The sequence below is a fragment of the Triturus cristatus genome, chromosome 4_2 (assembly GCF_964204655.1).
Source record: "Triturus cristatus chromosome 4_2, aTriCri1.1, whole genome shotgun sequence".
Taxonomy (NCBI): Eukaryota; Metazoa; Chordata; class Amphibia; order Caudata; family Salamandridae; genus Triturus; species Triturus cristatus.
In genome coordinates, this window is record NC_140586.1 from 48444241 (window position 1) to 48460679 (window position 16439).

The window sequence follows — 16439 nt, forward strand, 5'->3', positions numbered from 1 at the left end:
GATAGACATGGATCCAATTAAACTAAAGGCTAATTGCGTGATAGAGGCATATCCACAGGCATGTACTTCCCAAGGGAAAAAAACAAGAAAGAAGGCGCTTGCCCGAAACACGTAGCAATATTTAGGACCGCTCAACCGCCGTAAGGCAAGGGGAGCACTCTCATAACAGCCAAGAGGCAAGAACAACTGGTCACGCAACGATCGTGAGGGAGGAAGGTAGGTCACTGATTTGCCGTTGGGTTGGGCGGACTGAAAACCAAGAAAAACTAAGTGTTCCACAATCAAAAGGCCAACCCGACCAACCCTGCTGGGAGCGTCCGCTGCAGTTGGGACGGTCAATACCTGGGGATCCCAGATCTTCCCAAACATCAGAGAAACTCAAGTCCCTGGCTTAGGGAGGCCTGTACCACCCCCACCCACCCCGAGGGTGAGAAGACAACCCCCTGACACACTGCCGCCAGTGGTGGGATGCGATCCCTTGCATGGGAGGAGCCTGCCAATCTACAGACACATGATCACAAGGCGGCGCTTACGAAATAGAAGCTTCATGACAACAAGGTTCCTTGAAACTCGCCCATCTTTCCTAAAGCTAAGAGAGATGGCGTAGCGCTACACTGGCGTGCGCGACAAAATACACAAGGTGGATACAGCAAACGGGGGAAAAACTATCCACCCGAGGTAATACGTGCGAAATCCTTCGCTGAAAAAACATGCCGCGATTGACTCAATCGAAGGACAGAAGGAGGCAACTCCAATAGAGCTGAGAGCCAAGACTGCATACCATGGATATGTGATGGAACCCCCAATGGGGGAAAAAGGGCTGCCAAGTAACTGAACCAGGAACGTAATAAAAAGGGGCAGGATAACAAGTCCTGAGCCACAGCCCAGGAGGGGCAATATGTCAGAGTGGCCAGTATCACACATTTCACACAATGCCAAAGGAAATTGCTTGATAAGGGATTCAAGTAACAGTGAAATCCAAGGAACACACCGGCTAGTAAAGTAGGGCCTTCTACATGGTTACAAAGCTGAACCAAGAAGTCACTGATCTGGTGACCGACGCCACAACGCATATATGGCATTGCAATAACAAGGAAGAATCCGGGAAGGGGCAGGCTACGTGTCGGGCCGCATTGACTAGCCTAAAATCTACGTAAGGCGGAATCTGCTAGAGCTCCAAAAAGATGGACCCCATCAAATGGCATGTCAAGCAAGGCTGTCTGGATAGCGTCTGAATATTTAGACGCCCGAAACCAGGCATGGCGGCGCAATGCCACAGCCAAACCATGGCGCGCCCAACGGAATCGGTGGAGTCCATACCACACCTGATGAGCAGTTTGCTCACCTGGTGACCATTGACAATCATTTTGGTAAACTCGTCCTTCTAGGCCTCTGGGAACAAGAGTAAAAGCTGTGCAAAGGAGTCCCACAAGCCATGGGGAAAAACGTCTCAGGACGCAAATAGTGTTGGTGGTGCATAATGCTGCACTAGAAGAGGAAAACATGCGTTTTCCGCAAGAATCCTACCTCCTGCACTCCTTATCAAAGGGGGGAGTGGAAACGGTTCTCCACCTCAGGAAATGCCATAATGGTCTGTCTGGACAAAGCTGCGGTGGGTTGGCTGTCGTATAAGGCAAGCAAGATCCCCTGAGGCAAAGGGGTATTTGTGGGCAAAAGTACAGTCCACTGGTACACCTGACTCAGGCGTTGCCCATGCCCCCAATAAAATATCAGAAAATGCCTCACAAACGGGGGGAGTACTGGTTCAACTCCCAACTTGCCGGGGTGGAGGACCTCCATGAGAGGGTCCGTAGCCTTCTCCACAGTAGGCACAGTGAGATGTAATACAATACATCAGCCACTCTTCTCAAAACAACTGCCAAAGAAGAACTGGCTTCCGTGGCAAGCCCAGGAGGCGATAACAGATGAAGCAGGGGATGAATCTAGCCCGCTGGCTTCACCCAGCTCAGCAATCCAGCTGTCCAACATAGGAGGAGCCACAAGTATTTGCTGCTCCAAGGGAGGGGGGGGGGGGGGGGTAACTCACTTTCTTCCCCCCAATTGGTCTTGTGAAACCCTCACAGAAACCATAGGTGTCGAAAATGGCTACATAACCAGCATCGGACGGCGCTGACCCGGCGCTATGCTGACCTTTGCCTGGGAGGGGCAAAAAACATCGGTAAATGTAGTCTCCAATGTAAGGGGCCGAGGAGAAGTCAACCCCACAAAGCGCACCGTGTGGTTGTGCACAGACTCCGGCTTGGACTCTTCCGGCGCCTTGGATATCGGCACCAATGGGGCAACCGACGTCAAGTTGGAGTCGAACAACCTTACTGGTGGGGGTCCCGAAAGACTGTGCACGAGACTGGAAATGCCACCGAGGGCAAACCCATCAGCGATGGCACAGTTACTGCACCTACGATCTCCTTGAGGCCTGCAGGCGCTCCAGAGGGAGACAAGGGTAAAGACAAGGTGAAGAGCCTGATAGTCTGATTAGAGGTCGCTCCGTCTCCAGGAAAGGGCAGGAGGCGCGGAAGCGACGCCGGAGCAGAAGTAGGAGAGCCATGGTGCCCGCGAGTCAAAGACGTCACAGAGGCCTGGGACTTCGGTTTCTTACAACACCGCTTACCATGAGAGGTAGTCGGAGACTGGGACTGCTGCCGTTGACCACTGGGAGAAGAACAGCGCTCACGGGAACTACTTCTGGATCGGGAGGATGATCGACACCGCGAGGAGGTAGAGGTCAGCGACAACTGCGCCGTCAGAAGTTTTATCACCCGCTCCCGCAGGGCCTTCGGTTTCAACCACTGGCAGGTGTTGTACTCGTCGGCATCGTGAAGCTCACCCAAGCACAACTTACAGATAGGACGTGGATCCGTACTCAAAATATGGCGAGCACAGTGTGAGAAAGTGGCTCTGTATATACTGTTCCCAAATAGGTACAATGTGTAGAGTCCACAGTCCCCAGAGGTTTGGCAGAGGTTAAAGTTAGATATAACCTTACTCTCTAAAGTGGTAGCTTGGTCGAACAGTAAGGCAGTATCAGAGGACAGTGTAAAGCATTTGTTGTACACACTCAGTCAGCAAATGGTCTCACACACTCAAGAACTGAACTCTAGGCCAATAGTTTGTATAAAAATATATGGTTGTTTTATTTTAGAACCAACAATAGGTATCAAAATATACTTTCTCACAATGAGATGCTTTAGTTAAATACTTTTGCAATAACCAATTGACTTTTGTAGGTAATAGTTGCAGGTTGTTGCAATAGGCAAAACAATTTCAAAACACAATAATACATTGAGCTCAAGGGGAATTTTAAGTTATGTGCACATGATTACTTTCAGGATTACTTTTCTAACTCCAGGACTGGATCCTAGATTCAGTCCTGGGACAGTTCTTGGAAACAAGTGAGTAAATTTTGTTAAGTTACTGTTGTGATTTTTAAACAATATTTCGCTATTTTAAAAGTTGACACTCAAACTTTTTCTGATCGTATTACCAATATTATCCTATGGAAGGAAATTCGCTTAGCAGGTAAGTGGGGTTATGGGTACTTTTTCTAGGTCAGTGTTGGATCCTGGAACCAGCACTAGTGTACCACCTGTACGCAGTTGAGAAACTGCGTTTAAGTTACACAGGTGATTTTTAAAGAATATTTAGAAGTTTGCAAAATCGACACTTAGAAGAAATTTCATAGAAAAACAGTAAGTGGTTTCCTATGGGAGAAAATTCAAGTTACGGGTAAAGTATGTTCTCATTACTTTTGTAATCCAGTGCTGGGCTCCTAAGCTCAGCACTGGGGCATCTATCTAAAACAGGTAAGTAATTACGTTTTCACAGTTGGTACGATTTTTAAAGAATATTTGTAGTTTGCAAAAATCGACACTTTTAGAAGAAATTTCACTGAAAAAACAGTCAATGGTTTCCTATGGAAGAAAATGGAGTTAGCGGTAAGTATGGTTGTAATTACTTTTCAGGGTCAGGGCTGGGCACCAAGATCCAGCACTGGGATCTCTCCTGATAGCAGGTGAGTATTTTCGTTACTCGGTTGATTTTAGGTGACTATTTTAAAGTTTACAAACGCCACACTTTGAAGAATTTTCAAGTGAAACCAGTCAATGTTACCCTATGGAAGAAAAGTGAGTTATCGGCCTTTGGGTAAGTACTCGACTGGCAGAGTTAAGGTTCTGGGCATAGACTCAGGGGTCTCCCAGGGTCAGGTAAGTACAGTTGTTACACCCTCTGCGGCTCAGGGGCAGCCGGGTGCAGAGTGAATTAGGCCCAATGTTATCCTATGGGAGGCAGGGGGGCCTTGGTTGGAGGGTGCTGACTAGCAGGCCACGCGGCTGTTGGAGCTGTGCTCCTGGTCACCTGCTCAGGGCAAATGGGGAAGTAGGTAGGAGTAGAAGTTGCACAGCCAGGGCCACTCGGGCAGCTGGGTGCAGGGTGCTTTTGAGCCTACGGGAGCTCAATGGATTTCAATGGGAAAGCTGAAGGACGAACAAAGGCTGCAAGCTCGGGGACGAAGATTTTTCGGGTGCCGCCACCACCACTTCGAGAGGTAAGTTGGGTAGCTGGAGGATAGGTAGGTACCCAGGAGTCGGGCACAGGGGGCCGCAGGGCGCCGGGTGCAGGGGTGCCTTTTTTTTTTTTTGAAACCTTTATTACAAAATGCAATAGATATACAAATATGGGCCTACAACCTTCAGGCCGGCCGCTAGCAAACAGTGAGGTCATAAAACACAGTTATAAAACATAAGCGGCAAGTGGTAAAGGTCCCAGAAGTCGAAAGAAGCGTTTGCGGCCACACTGTCTAGACCCCCCAAATGGCGGTTCCATTTTTAATGAAAAACTACAAACAAACCCACAAGGCAGCAAAAGTCTAAGCAACATTATGTGCTCCCCTCGGGAGGACCCTACCGATCTACAGGAATAGGAGGGGGGACGGGCAGGGACAGAAACAGAGTGGGCACGATGACACAGAATCAAGGGAACAAGCAGACTAGGGAGACTGGGCCGCCGCCAAGTCAGGCGTCAGTGGCGGGGTACAAATCCCGCCACGATAGGAGTTCCAGGGGCCCCACACTTTCACCCATTTCCCAGGCTTACCTCTCGCCACATACACTACCTTTTCCCGCAACATACACCAATCCATGTTGTCTTTCCATACCGAAACCGTTGGTGACCTCTGGGAGCCCCACAATTGTGCTATGTCACGCTTGGCCACCATATATCCCAGTGTCACCCACCACGTTTGCGTCACCGTGTAATCAGTCGGTTCCCACACATTCAACAAACATCTCCTAGCCTTGGGAAACAGCGTCACATGCGTGACCGCTTGCAACACCGCATGTACACCACGCCAGAATCGAGCCACCTCCGGACATTCCCACAAAGTATGGAAGAAGGTCCCTAACAAACCACACCCACGCTTTCACATCCCATCCACGGCATATCCCATACGCATCAGACCCGGCCCCGTAACGTAGACCCTGTGGAGTATTTTGAGCTGGACGAAACGAAGGCGGGCCGGTATGGCCACCTCTTTCGGGGAGGCCACCGCAGATACCCAATCCTCGTCATCCAGCTCCAATCCGTCGGCAACCCATGCCTCACGAAGGCCAGCCATCAGTCCCGAGCGATCGTTGATGAGCTTTTTATAGATCAATGAGATAGTGCCATCCGGTACATGCCAGTCTAGCACTCTATTTTCCAAAGGGGAGCACTCCGGGATGGACGCCACATCCGGGAATACGGAACACAGCGCCGAATCCTCCAGTCCCTCAGGCACCCCGATAATACGAACGTTATTCCTCCGGGCCCTGCTCTCGGAGTCCTCCAGTCGCCGATCCGTGAGCGCACTGGCCTGCTGGAGCCGTCGTACCTCCGTCTGGAGGGCCGCCACCTCAGTCGTGAGGCCCGACGCGGTATGGGCCAAAGAGTCATCCCGGTCATTTGTCTTGGATAGATCTGCTCTAACAAGGTTGACATCGATGAGGACCGCGTCGAGTTTGTGCGCCAGGGTGTCGAATTGTTGACCCACCGAGGTCTTCATCTCAGCTATGGCGCCCATGACGTCCTGCAAAGTCAGATCCGTCGGCAAATCCGGGGCATCCGCGGGGCACTCAGAAGACTTATGCGACCCGCCGGGAGAACCTTTCGGTAGGGTGTAGCGATCCATAATGTTGACTTGAAGTGCGGCGCCACGCCGGGTCGATTTGGCCTTCGGCCGATCTCCATCCTGCTTCGTGGCCATCGTCCTGTATCTCGCACCCCCACGAGTCATGCAGTGGAGAACGAGCAATCGAGGCCGAGGACCCCGGAGGTCACCTCAGGAAGGCGGAGCAGGTCCCCGCAGGCAGGCAGGATCCCCCAGCGAGGCAACCACCACACAAAGAAGCGCCGTGATCCCACTCGCGATGGCGGCAAGGGGACTCAAAAGCGAAAGTGAAAGTGTGGGGTACGCGACTCGCCAGGCTCGTCCCGCCGTTGTTATTCACTTCTCCACTGGATCACCCCCCAACTCAAGCCCGGGGTCAGGAGAGGAGCAGGCCGCAAACTTCAGTCGATGCTCATCACGGCACACGGGGTCCGATTCAAAAACGGAAAACGGGTACCACCTCGGCTCAGGTTCACCGACACAGTCCCCTCAACCGATTCAGGATGAAGACAGGATAAACGTAGGAGGTCGCGTAGGTCCTCGGGAGCCTCGCACCTACGCGGCCATCTTGGTTGCGCGCTAGGCTCCTCCTCCGCAGGGGTGCCTTTTGATGTCAGGAAATCTTACCCTCTGTTGATCGCGGTTTGGGGGGGGTCCCTGATTCTGAGGCTGCAGGCATCGTCAGGAGCATCGAGGTGGGTCCTTGGGTGCTGGATTCGGGGTCACAGTCGCCGGGGGGACGTCCTCTGGGTCTTTGTCCACTCTGGCACAGGCCAGGCTTGGCGGGTGCAGTGTGTGCAGGGTTCACGGTTCCAGGCTGATGCCAGGGATTAGAAACTTGCTTTGAGCAGAGCCACTGCTCATGGAAGTCCCAGATGCTCAGAGTCACAAGGTAGCCAGGTTCTCCGGGGTTTGTGAGGTTGCTGGCCACAGGAGGTGACGGGATTTAGAAGGAGCAGGTTCGAGGGTCGACAGGCCGGTAGGGCTGGGGCCAAAGCAGTTGGTGTCTTCTTCTTCTTAGCAGCTGCACGGCAGGTCTTCTTTCTTCTTTGCTTTTTCGGAATCTGAAATCTGAGGACGGAAGGTTCAGGGTGCCCCTAAATACTAGATTTAGGGGCATTACAGGTAGGTAAAGGGTAGGGACCAAAGGGTCCCTGCCCTGGGGTGGGCACACCCCCTATTCTGCCACTCTCCTGTGGGAGGGGGGCAGTAGCCTAGTCCTGATTGGGCAGGGCTTCCCATCTTCAAGATTGCGAGAGCACAGAGATGTGCTTCACCTCATCTCGCCTCCCCCACCTGAGGGGTGGGGTTGGCAGAGGCTGGCACACCCCCTGTCCTTACTTTGGGTTTCTGGCCAATCTTTCTGCCAGAGTGGGGGTCAGAACCGGTGGGGGCCAGTTGCTGGGTACAGAAATGGCCTGGAGAAGCTCACAACAGTGGCATGCCTTTGAAGCTTCCCCCTGCCCATCCTGGGGGAGGAGACCTAGCACCTCAGCCAGGATGCGCATTGTTGCAGGTCCAGGAGAGCGGAGGCTCTCCACCCAGGGGTCCAGCAACATGTCTGCTGTATGGCAGCCTCTCAGACAAGACGTGGATTGTAGGTTAGGTTTCAGGGGGCATCTCTAAGATGCCCTCTGCAGTGCTTTGTACATTAAATCCCACACTGGCATCAGTGCGGGTTTAATGTGCTGAGAAGTTTGATACCAAACTTCTCAGTCTTCAGTGTTGCCATTATGGTGCTGTGGAGTTCGTGTTTGACGAGGTCCCAGCACCATATACTCTTAAATGGCAGCACTGCACTTACAGTGCCCAGGAATGGACCTGGGTACTGTATGGGCACAGGGCTCATGCTCCCATGCCCACACCACTGGCATAGGGCACCCAGCTAGAGGGGTGGCTGATGTATGCCAGGGCAGTGTAGGTTGTGGGCTTGGCACACAGGGATGTGTGCCATGTCGACTCTGTGTTTTGTCTTGTACCCAGACACTCAGCCTGCAAGGACAGTGTGTTAGGGTACAGGGCCTCTAAGGGTGGCACAATGAGTGCTGCAGCCCTTAGAGGCCTTCCCTGGTCACAAGGCCCTGGGTACCATTTACCAGGCGCTGACATGTGGCCAGTGTTTGCCAATTTGGGTTTTGGGTTTTAGGGAAGGAACATAGGCCCTGGGCACCTGATTGGCAGGAGCCCAGGGCACACTCAGTCAAAGTACAGTCAGCAAAAAGTGGGGGCACACCATGCAAGAAAGATGACACTTTCTCACACACAGGACCCACAAGATTTAAACCCAGAGGGCATAAGGAATTTAGCACACTGTCTCAGATGAGAAAACTCGTCACAGCAGTCCGAAAACTGCTAGATATGCTACTTCGTATATGCGTGCAGCGCGGAAAAAAAAAGAAACTGGCATCTGCACGCCGGAGGGGACTTCAATGGCTCCGTGCAGCGCCAACCCCCGGCGTGCAGAGGTACTGCTGAGAAAAGTTTCTGGATTCAGTCTGACGTGGGGAGAATTCACAAGTTAAGGAATCTGCTGTGAGATGTCCATCAGATCAATATAACAAAGGAGCCAAGCAACATCCGCAATGCACACCGGAGGAGTCACTATATACTCAAAGTCTTCATAAAAGAAAACAACTTGTAATTGTTTGAGCCCAACACAAGATAGCAGGATAATGCTAAGCATATGTATCTACGGCAAAGACATACTACAAATCTGGAGTTACACAACTAATTTCTTCTCCAGTATAGGATTTATTATACATTCACATGCTTTAATCAGAATAGCAAGCAGTACACATTAAGAAATACAACAAAGCAGGAAGCAGGCTCACCGTTAGTGAAAGAGGTTTCTCAGAACTGCCTTTCTGTAGGAAGCTGGCTCTGTATATACTATACCAAAGTGAGGTATAGTGTGCACAGAGTCCAGTGGAACTCAAAAGGTAGGCAGAGGTAAAGTATATAGCACCTCACTCTATTTGTGGTAGTGTGGTCGAGCAGTAAAGCTTTTGCTGTACACACTCAGTCAGTAAGTGAATTCACACACTCAAAGACTGGACTTTAGACCAATTGTTTATGGGTTCAACTGGACTCTGTGCACACCATCTGGTGCAGAGTGGTGCAAACTCGCAGATCTTTGAGGAGCTGGAGTCTGTTGTTGAACAAATCAAGTGTTCACGCGAGACAGAGTCTTTGGGATGGATGACAGGCAAGTCTTCTGGGTTTTTCGAGGTTGCTGGCTGCAGGATACACTGGGATTTTGCTGGAGCAGGCTCGAGGTGGGGACAGGCTGGTAGGGCTGGGGCCAAGTCAGTGGGCATCCTCCTCTTGTTAGCTTCAGCACGGCTGTTCGGTCCTTCTTTTCTTCTTCTGGTTTCTTGTCTGAGGAAGCAAGGTTCAGGGATGCCCCTAAATACTTGATTTTGGGGAGTTACTGGTAGGTAAACGGTTGGGACCAATGGGTCCCTTCCCAGGGGTGGGTACAGCTCCTATTATGCCACCCTCCAGTGGGAGGGGGCATACGCCTTTTCCTGGTTGGCTAGGACCCCCACCTGCAAGATGGCGGGGGACAGATTTGTGCTTCACCTCGCCTCCCCCACCTGAGGGGTGGAGTTGGCAGAGGTGGGCACACCTCTCTTCCTCACTTGTTTTTCCCGCCGGTTCTCTCGCCCAAAGTGGGGGTCAAAACTAGTGGGGACTAGTTGCTTAGAGCAGCAAGTGGCCTGGGGAAGCTCAAAAAGGCGGCAAGCCTTTGAAGCTTCCCCTTCGTGGACCCTGCCCACCCTGGGGGAGGAGGCTTGGCACCTCGTCCCAGGATGTGCATTGTTTCAGGCCCCACCCCCTACACCCGAGAGCAGCAGGTTCTCAACCCAGGGGTACAGAAACATGTCTGGTGGTGGCAGCTGAAAGTAGCCACGGGAAACTAGTGGTAGGTCATTTTTTAGGGGGCATATCTAAGATACCCTCTGTGGGCATTTTTCATTAAATCCCACTGGCATCAGTGTGGGCTTAATGGGCTGAGCAGTTTGATACTTAACTTCTTAGTTTTCAATGCAGCTTTTATGGTGCTGTGGAGTTCGTAATGACAAACGCGAAGCACCATAACCTCTTAATGGCAGCACTGCACTTACAATGTCTAAGACTGGACACTGTAGGGGTACAGGGCTCATGCACCTGTACCCTCACCACTGGTATAGGGCACACAGCTAGAGGGGTGACTGATCTATGCCAGGGCAGTAGGTTGCAGGCATGGCACACAGGGATGTGTGCCATGTCGACTCTTCACTTTGTTCTGCACCAAAACACGCAGCCTGCAAAAAAAAAAAAAAAAAAAGGTGTGTGTGGTGGTGTGTGTGTGTGTATATATCTATCTATCTATTTGATATAGATATCATCAGGATAAATTATATCGATTATTAAATTCTTGTATGGAAAGTATAAGAAAATGATGTTGGCTTTGCACTAAGAGTAGATAAATAATAACTGGTTACATACATCAATTATTTGTATATATTAGAATAGGGACCTATTGCGTAATTTGCACAATGAGTACTAGCACTTTAAACGATTAGAGGTTACAATGTATTAAGGCACTTGCCAAATACGATTGTTAAGTTGCACTTGCACTTTAAATGGGAAAAAACTCTATGAATTACTCTCCCCTCGTTCCCTGTATAATGTTTAGAGAAATAATACTCTTGAATATTATTTCCGAGAGAATAGCAAGGGAGAACAAGATAATGAATAAATTGTGCAAAATAAATACGTGGCGAAGGAATAGAAATGAACATGTTAAGAAATGGCGGCCAAAGCGTACCGAGTTGAGACTGTGATATAATGTGTCAAGTCCCTCTTTGATGTCATTCCCCAAATGTTTTGTACTTTATCGACAAAGAAATGGCGCACAAACATCGTGAACAAGGCAGCGTGAGTCTGCTGAAACGCGTTGATGTTTTACCTCGTTCATGGAGAATAAAAGACCGAGTGCCAAATTTTAACTCTGGAGTGCTTGATGTTTATTTCGTGAAAGAAGTATACTTATAACTGGATATTTACAAGACGCGGCGAGATACGTCTTTGAACCAGCACCGTCGGCGGTCAGGAAAAACGCCAGTACAAATCGCCACAACGAGAAAGGAAAGGAAGACAGGCGTGCCCCCCGTAAGCTGTAATTAACTCCCGGGAGTCGTTCGGAGTGGAAAAAGCCACAAACTCGCAGCGGAACGTCGGAGGTTCACGGAAACCGCGGTGAGTGATTACGGCTGAACTCGTGAACAAAGGGAGAGAGCAAAGGCAGCCACGGGAGTCGGACTGGGGAAAATAAAAAAGCCAATACAGAAACCCGAAACTGTGAAATCGGATTACGAATCGGGACGGATCTATACATTTGCCAGAAAATTCGATTCAGAGAGACGGCAAAAGATCTATAGTGGCCAATTGGATTACCAGGAAAGTGCGCAGGGTGAAATCAGCTCAGACACTGGCTCGGAACAGGAACCAGAGGAACAAAGCAATAGAGGGGTGCGAGATGTGAGATTAGCAGTGACAGAGGAACTCCGTTTTATGCTCCTGGAACAACAGACGGACCATCGCATGGTAAAAGGACGTGGGAGAGGAAGAGGTCAAGGAAGAGGAAACAGAGAAGAGGAGGCGAGGGATACAGGAGGAGCACAAGATTGGCAAGCAAAAAGATCGCTGCGGTCCAACACGAAGAAACAATACAAGAAGTAATGGACAACACAACGGTCATTAATTTGAGCAACATGAAGCTAACAGGAGACGAAGAATCAATCCTGAAATTAGGTATGTCTTTCTGTAGCAGTAATGAATACAATTACCCTAATAACAGAATGGACTTATACCGATTCATTAGGAAGCTCAAATTATCTAAATTGTATTTAAACCAACGTAATACCAATCAAGCACCACGGGAGAGAGTATCAGAACCCGCCAATGATGAAGATTCCTTGAATATAAATGATATACCCTTTTTAACGGACATAATCTCACTGGCAAATGAGGAAGATCTTCCAGCTAGTGAGGAACCATCAGTCTTGTTTACTGTAGGGATGAATAGAGAGGACCATACACCGTTTCGACCACCATCTAAATTTTTACCCCATTCAATAAGAGATAATCTTGATATTTTTGGGGAAAATGTAACCAAGGACATGAAACAACTTTATGTTGCGGTGAACCAGAAGAAAAAGAAAATGTGTCCAAAAAAAGCACTTTTCCACAAAACAGTAAATAAACTCCAGAAAGAAGATGGAGTACTGATCAAACCCTCAGATAAGGTAGGGAATATTGTTTTGTGGGGAAGGGAATTGTACAAAAAAGAGGCCCTTCAACAATTGAATAATACTAATTGTTACATCCGGATAAATGTGAAAGAATATGAAAAAATGAAAGAGTTATTCTTCATAAGATTGGATGAGTGGAGGGATAAAGACCTACTAAGCTGGGAAGAATATAAATTTATCAAAAGAGAGAAACCAATGATCCCTGTGTTTTATATGCTCCCCAAGGTGCACAAGAGTCTCACAAGTCCACCGGGGAGACCGATTATTTCATCTTGTGGGAGCCTGTTTGAAAATGCATCACGTTATATAGATTACTTTTTGAATCCAATTGTAAAATCATTGTCTTCATATATTAAAGACTCAACGGATTTTTTAAAGTGTATCTATGATGTAAAGTGGGATTCAGAGACCATGGTATTATTGACACTTGATATTTCAACGTTATATACCAGCATAAGACACAGACGGTTTAAAAGCAACTGAATACTTCTTAAAGAGAAGACCTATTCGACTCCTGGAACACAACAAAATGATTTTAGAACTAATGGAATGGTGTCTAACAAAAAACATTTTTATGTTTAATGAGGAACTCTTCCGGCAGGAACAAGGGACTGCGATGGGCACCTGTTTCGCCCCCAGTTATGCGAATTTACATCTTGGCTGGTGGGAGGAACAGGTGCTCAGAGACGGTCCGCTGGAACACTGGTCGGAACATATACTACTGTGGGTTAGATTTATCGATGACGTCTTCGTGCTGTGGCAGGGCACGGAGACAGATATAGCATCATTCATCGAAGACCTGAACCGAAATTCAATTAATCTAGAGTTTGTAGGCCACCACAGTAGGGTCACTATAGACTTTTTGGATATTCGGGTCAAACCAGTAGGAGGAAAGCTGGAGACTTCACTGTTCCGTAAGGCTACTGCCGGAAATACGGTGCTCCATGCGGGGAGTGCTCATCCTTCTGCATTGATTAGGAGCATCCCCTTTGGAGAGTTCTTTAGAGCTAGGAGAGCATGCAGCAACCAAGATGAATATGTCAAAATTGAGAAGGAGATGACCTATAGATTCATCCAAAGAGGATATTCCCCGACTGTAATCAAGGGGGCCTCCTCTAAGGCAAGAAACTTAGATAGACAGAAAATCCTATTTGAACCATCAAGAACCCAACAGAGGAAAACACATAGAGAAGAAAATAAGAATAAAAACTGTATCAAGTCTAGATTTATAACAACGTTCAATGAGAAGCATAAAGAAATAAGATCTATTTGAAATAAACATTGGCATCTAGTGAAAAATGATCCTGTTTTGGGTTCTAGGGTGAAGAAACATCCTGACATCACCTATAAAAGATCAAAATCATTGAAAGATCTAGTTGTAAGGAGCGAATATCAGGAGATGAAAAGACAAGTTCCCACCTGGTTGCATCAAAAACCGGGCTTTAAAAAATGCCCAAAGTGCAAAGCGTGCCAACATGGCGTAAACTGCACTGATCTGAAAACATTTTTTAATAAAACTATTCCTATTAGGAGTTTTTTGACCTGTAAATCTAGTTTTGTTGTTTATTTGTTACGATGCCCCTGTCCAAAAATGTATATAGGGAGTACAACTCTCCCTGTATTCAAACGAATTTTACAGCACAGGAGGGCGATCGTAAATCGAGACAGAACATATCCTCTAGCACGTCATTTTGAGACCCACCACCAAAGTAACCCGATATTTTTACAATACTCCTGTATAGCTGAAGTCCCGAGGAGGAAGAGGGGAGGAGATAGGGAGAAGGAATTAAGAAGATTGGAAACATATTTCATTCTAGAATTTAATTGTAAAGAGCCACAGGGGCTAAATGTGGATGAGGATCTCTACACTTGTCTGTCTTGAGAAACCCGAAGAAGAATAGGGAACAGAAAACTGCACACATGATTAACCATTGATGATGTGTTTTTTTCTTTTTGCCCTTTTTTGTCTTGAGTGGTGAAAACTCGTCAACATAGAGGTGAATTTGACATAAAACAACTGCTCTAAAAAAGAATGTTCTTTTATTTCCCGTTGGTCCTAATATTCGCAAATATGTATGTATATGTAACAATGTTGTATCTAAGTGTATTGGGTTGAAGGGAGCAAATATGCATTTTATTTGATAAATGCCTAAGTTTACATAAGCACTTGCACTTTAATTGTGATATAATTATCATCAGGATAAATTATATCGATTATTAAATTCTTGTATGGAAAGTATAAGAAAATGATGTTGGCTTTGCACTAAGAGTAGATAAATAATAACTGGTTACATACATCAATTATTTGTATATATTAGAATAGGGACCTATTGCGTAATTTGCACAATGAGTACTAGCACTTTAAACGATTAGAGGTTACAATGTATTAAGGCACTTGCCAAATACGATTGTTAAGTTGCACTTGCACTTTAAATGGGAAAAAAACCTCTATGAATTACTCTCCCCTCGTTCCCTGTATAATGTTTAGAGAAATAATACTCTTGAATATTATTTCCGAGAGAATAGCAAGGGAGAACAAGATAATGAATAAATTGTGCAAAATAAATATGCGGCGAAGGAATAGAAATGAACATGTTAAGAGAAATGGCGGCCAAAGCGTACCGAGCAGAAACTGTGATATAATGTGTCAAGTCCCTCTTTGATGTCATTCACCAAATGTTTTGTACTTTATCGACAAAGAAATGGCGCACAAACATCGTGAACAAGGCAGCGTGAGTCTGCTGAAACGCGTTGATGTTTTACCTCGTTCATGGAGAATAAAAGACCGAGTGCCAAATTTTAACTCTGGAGTGCTGGATGTTTATTTCGTGAAAGAAGTATACTTATAACTGGATATCTATCTATCTATCTATCTATCTATCTATCTATCTATCTATCTATCTATCTATCTATATGGTTACAGGATCTCTAAGGGTGGCACAATAAGTACTGCAGCCCTTATAGGCCTCCTCTGGTCACAGTGCCCTGGGTACCTGTGGTACCATTTACCAGGGGCTGACCTGTGGCCAGAGATGCCAATTGGGTTTAGGCTTCAATGCAGTTTTAGGGAAAGAACATAGACCCTGGGTACTTGATTAGCATGAGCCCAGGGCACACTCAGTCAAAGCACATCAGCAATTCAGCAAAACGAGGGGGCAATCCTGGAGAAAGAGGGCACTTTCTCACAGTTTTGCATTCCTGATTGTACTAAGAGTAATGGCTACTGGTTGGTGTTCTCTCCCTTGATGTGCCCTGACGCGGTAAGGATAATGTTACTTATCCAGTAAGCTTCTGTTCTTGGCATGTATAGCTGTAGATTCACATGCTTTGCATACTCCTGCCATCTAGTGTTGGGTCCGGATGTTTGCAGTTTGTTTTTCTTCGAAGAAGTCTTTCCCAGTCACGAGGTAGGTGACTCCTCCTTTCAGTGATAGTGCGCATGGGCATCGACTCCATTGTTAGATTGTTTTCCCGCAGAGGGTGAGAATGGAGTTAGTAGTAGAGAATAGAGATGTCCATGTCAGTCGTTTTCCGTCAGTCGTTTGTTAAGCGCGACTACTCACCCGTAAGGGGAGGTGGGGTTTAGCAGGCTCCAGTCCATCAAGGGGGGGTGGGGTGGGGGGGGGTCTGTCGAAGAGCCAGGTTTTGAAGTTTCTTGCGAAGATGGGGAGCGATGTTGTCTGTCTGAGGTGGAGCAGAAGGACGTTCTAGGCTCGGGCCACGGGGAAGGAGAAGGAGCAGCCTTCTGATCTGGTCTTTCTGGTGCGGGGAACCACGGCATAGGAGAGCTGGGCTGCTTGTAGGGTCCTCTGGGGTGCGTGGAATTTGAGTTTGCTGTTCAGGTATGCTGGTCTGGTGTCAGAGGGCCTTGTGGGCGTGGGTGAGCATCTTGAAGGTGACTCTAGCTTCGATGGGGAGCCAGTGGAGTGTGCGCAGATGCTGGGAGATGTGGCAGTGTCTTGGCAGGTCGAGGACCA

General features: G+C 47.8%; 1 protein-coding gene across 7 annotated transcripts in view; it reads right to left on the reverse strand.

Moving 5' to 3' along the window:
- KMT2D (lysine methyltransferase 2D) overlaps positions 1-16439 on the reverse strand; it is a 1389531-nt gene that overhangs the window by 13315 nt on the left and 1359777 nt on the right. The gene's annotated exons all lie outside the window — the stretch shown is intronic.